This window comes from Frankliniella occidentalis, unplaced genomic scaffold, assembly GCF_000697945.3.
Source record: "Frankliniella occidentalis isolate FOCC.00 unplaced genomic scaffold, Focc_3.1 Scaffold118, whole genome shotgun sequence".
NCBI classification, from domain to species: Eukaryota; Metazoa; Arthropoda; class Insecta; order Thysanoptera; family Thripidae; genus Frankliniella; species Frankliniella occidentalis.
The window spans coordinates 477,700-482,221 of record NW_026267246.1 but is presented as its reverse complement, the minus strand read 5'-3'; positions in this window follow the sequence as shown (position 1 = coordinate 482,221).

Here is a 4,522-nt window from a genome sequence, read left to right as displayed (position 1 = left end):
CGCCTGCTTTGTCGGCGCAGATTAATCTCAGAGCTGCGAGGCACTTTGCCGCGTGGCGCTTATCGAGGCGCTGAAAAAGGAGCAGATGAGGCTCTGCGCCGCTCTGCGGGGGCCCCGAGGATAACCAGGACATTACGCCCTCCTTTACATTGCTGAGCGCGCCGGGCGGCGGGCGGCCGGCCGGCCCAGACGCGGCGCAGACGCTCGGCGGGTCGCCCTTTAGTCGCCCCTAATGCGCCATCAAGAGAGGGGCATGAACGCTCCTAAAAGTCGGTGAGGAGCTCATCAAAGCGACGCCGCCGCCGGGGGCCGTGGGTAGGACGGGTGGGCCACCGCGGGTAGGAAGAGAAGGCCGGGGGAAGGGGGGGGGCATCGTGTTTTGGGGATCGCGGTGCAACCATTTTAGAGAGGGCCTATCTGAGGTGGATCGGAGCGGCAAATGGGCTGGCGAGCGCCGAGCGGTAGACATGACGGACATGGGCGCGGGCGCAGAGGCGCAGCACTACCCGCCCGCTGCTCGCCCTGCTCGCTCTCCGGCAGCGCCCGCTGCTCGCCCTGCTCGCTCTCCGGCAGCGCTAGCGGCCAATCAGGCCGTTCACCTTGCTGTATGTGCCCCTCATTCCCCGTTTAAAATGCCGCGGCTCGACGCCGTGGCGGCAGTTTTGAAAAACTCTGAATAATGTCTTGTTTATAGTAGGCACTGTTCTTCCCGGACATTATCTCAGTGCCCTGTTCGAACGTGAGCAGGCAAGCGAGGTTGTCATCAACATGATTGTTTCTCGCTCTGAGGACGCACAATACCGAACACTTGGCTGCATATGCTGCTGCGTCTCCTGCTTGACGTCATGGGTCGTAATCAGCGGCAGTGATTCGCGCCCAAACATAACGGATCGCCATTGCGCGCCCTGCGGCCTGGGCGGCGTGTCGAGACGAGGCGCGGTGGACGCGGCCGGCAGCGCCCTGAGCGAGCAGCGCCCTGAGCAGCGCCCTGAGCAGCGCCCTGAGCAGCGCCCTGAGCAGCGCCCTGAGCAGCGCCCTGAGCAGCGCCCTGAGCAGCGCCCCACAGCACCTCGCGCCCTTCGCCCTCCGCTAGACATTTGTCTCCCCGCGCCGGGCCGCCCTGTGGGCCTTTGGGCCACACCGTGCCAGAAATAAAGCTCGAATCCGTCGCGGGTTCGACGAAGGGGGCCCTTCTCGACCACTCTCCCCAGTACATCATGTGTCCCCTCGCTGTCCCGTGTGTCGGGCCCTTCGTTAGCGCCCGTGGTCAGGTGGCGTGGCGTAGCGTGATAAGCCATTGGGGCCTTCGCGCCCCGTCAGGCGGTCGGGGAAATAGGACGAAGACGAACTGGAGAGAGCCTGGAAGTCAGAAGGCTCCGAAGAGTTCCTCGAGGTGGGGGCATTAGCCTCGCGTTGCCCCCCCCCCCCCCGGTCCCATTCTTCCACCTCCTTCTTCTCTTATTCTCCACTCCAGTGTTTCATCCTAGTGCCAGCCTGGGAACATAAGCTGGATAGAGCGCTAGAAATCGGTCCTAGCTTTGTGACATCAAAACATTGGAAATAAAAACACACACCTCGGGATGATTAGCCCGGCTTCAAATGGCAGAATTAGGTAAAGAGTGGAGAACGCTGTCCACCCACCACCGAGTCTAGGGAGGACACTAAAAATTTCATTCTTCCTGACATCCTGTCGGCCGGCCTCCTTTGGCCATTTCAGTGTTTTTTTCTCCCTGCCTCGCGCTTAATTGCTTCAACCGTTGTTATGGTTAGTCTGATGAAACTCTTTCTGCCAATGAGCATTGCTCGGTCGCGCGGCAGGCGGCGGGGTGCAGCAGGTGCGTAGCCAGGCGGGCCCACCACGACGCGCCGCCCGAGAAGGAGCCGAGCAAAACAGAGTACCCGAGGAAAGCGGAGAGCAAAACAGAGCGGGATAGAGAACGGAACGCTGCGCGCTGGCGGGCCGGGCTGCCATTGGCTGGCCCTGGGCTAGAGAGTCGCGCGGCCGGCCGCCCCTCCAGCAGGCCCCTTCCAGGCCCCTTCCAGGCCCCTCCAGCCCCGCCGCACCCCGCTCTGTGCTGGATTCCAGTCTCGCTACTCATCCCACAGCACAGTCACGCCATGTTGTAGAGAAACGCTTGGCTTGGCTTGGCGGGGCGTAGCGGGGCGTCGAGGGGAGGCGTTCAATGGCTCAAGACAAGACTTGCCAGGCGTCACGTGCCGTTGGCCCCGCCGAGCGCCTCGCGCATATTCTCCATGGCTCTACGTTATATTAGCATTATTAGAGAGAAAAAGTGTCGCTCCTGCTGGGAACGCCCCACATGATCCCGCAGTTCCAGTGCAGTGCCGCTCCGCCGCACGCGGAGCGCACCTCGGGCGCACCTCTTACAGTGTAACCTGTACTTCACGGTGCCTGGAGACTCCAGGCGGGGCGGGCCCCTGCAGCCACGCCGTGCCGGCGCTACAGGGCCGTCCCCACGGCCCGGCGGGGCCCGGTGGGGCCCGGCGGGGTGCGGCGGGCTTAGGCCCGGGGTCTCGTACCTCGTTCTCTCACGGTGCAGCATGACCTAAATACCGTATACCCGGGAGCGGCGGCGCGACGGCCGCTAACCAGCCCGCCGGAGCCCGCATGGTGCCCGCTGGCCGCGCAGGACGCTTCACAAAGAGCGCTTGGCGGACGCGGCGCCCGAGAGCATGAGGCTCATGAGGCTCATATCGGCCTCCTGCCGAGCCGTGTTGTTGTGATGGGAGGATGGGAGTCGGCGGTGCAGTGCGACGAACTGTCTCCGTGGACCAGCCCGCCGGGCCCGCCAGGTGTACGACCGCGACGACGACAACTCCGCGGAGCACGCTGGAGAGATACGGGGGTTGGCTCGCCGCGCCGCGAGCCGTGCGCCGACGGCCAGGCTGCTGCGGCGGCCGCGGAATGCCAAAGCGAGGAATGCAGGCGTGGCGGGGCGTGGCGGGGCGCGCAGGGCCGAGCGAAGTGTATCTCCTCGTTGCCGACCCGACCTAGCCGCAGCAAGCAGGCAGGCAGCTGCAGCAAGCGGTGCGCCGAGTAGAAGACCGGAACAATCTCCTCTTTTCCCCCCGATACTGCACATGAGCATTATGATTGCACCCCCCGAGTGATTATGAGCAGCCGTAGCGCGGCCCCCAACCTGGAGCGGACAACGGCCATTCAGGCTGCCAGAGAGGGCGTTCGCCCGCGCCGCCACGCTCTGCGGATGTGGGCTTGACGGACTTACAGACGGGGTGACTCACTCGCATTCAAGTTCCATGTGCGAGTGTGGGTGAATCACAATGAAAGCAAAACAATTCCCTGCTGCTCGCGCCCCGCCCCCCACCGGGGCCCCGGGCCGCCCCCTGGCCCATGAGGCACCCACTGGCGGGGCCAAACCGGCCGCAGCTTATGGCACGGCGTGTCGTGTAGCCGCCGGATATTGTGGCGGTTTCTTTGAAATCGCGTGAAAACAGCGCGGCTCGGCGACGGGTCGGGTTGTTGTGAGTCCTGTCAGGGTGTGGCGCGGCGTGGAGTGTGGGAGCGCGGGAAACCGAGTACGTTACGTCTGGCTCGCCCCCCCCCCCCCCGGCCATGAGCCGGGTTCGCGTGCGATGTATGGCCGCCGCCACCAAGCCATAAGCGCCTCGAAGAGCGCCGCCGGAGGAGTAAAGACCTTTCCGAGAAATGCGGCGGGGCGCGGGCTGCTGGGCGCGGAGCGTGGGGAGCGGGGGGCGGAGCGCTAGGTGCCTTCAGCATCAAATATGATGGCTGGCCTGGAGGATATTAAGTTTCCGAGAATAAGTCCGTTCCAACGCGTCCTGCGCATCCCACGTCTCTCTGGAATCCCGACTCGAGTTCGATCTGGGTGAGCGCCTCTCGTGCAAATTCAAGCCCGCAAATACTGAAAAGGCAGACGTGGGCGTCTCCTCTGGTCCCGTAGAGGCGGCGGCGCGCGCAGTGCTGACGGGTGCGGGGTAGGCCGCCCGCCCGACTGCGGAGCGCGGCGGCCCGGCCGGCTGCCCACCTGCACGGCGCTCTCCACGGACAGGCGGAGCAGGAGCCGCCCTACGCTCTACGGCCCGAACGAGCGAGCAGCGCGGCGGGGAGCTTCTCTTCGCCTGGGTGCCTCCTCTCTGCTCTGTGACGACGGCGGTGAAGACGAGCAAGGTGAGGGTAGAGGTGATTGCCCCGCGAGGAGGGGGGGGGGGGTCTATCTGTTCTGAAGCCAGAAGCGCTGGACAGGCCACCGTGTTGGCAGCCAGTCGCGCCGTGTAGCGTGGCGTGTGGCCACAGTGTGGGCGCGGCAGCAGAGTGGGGGGTCTGCTGAAAGAAGAATGAGGAGAAAGGCAAAGAAAAATGTGGCTTATCGTCTCCCGTAATGCTCGTCGCAAGTAATTGATTTCGAACCACCTTTTGAAAGGAGGAAAATTTTCGTCGATAAGTGGTCCTGATAAAGTCTCGAGGATCCGTCCATCCCTATAGCCGGGGAGTGGCGACGGCAGGGGGGGGGGGGAGTTAAAC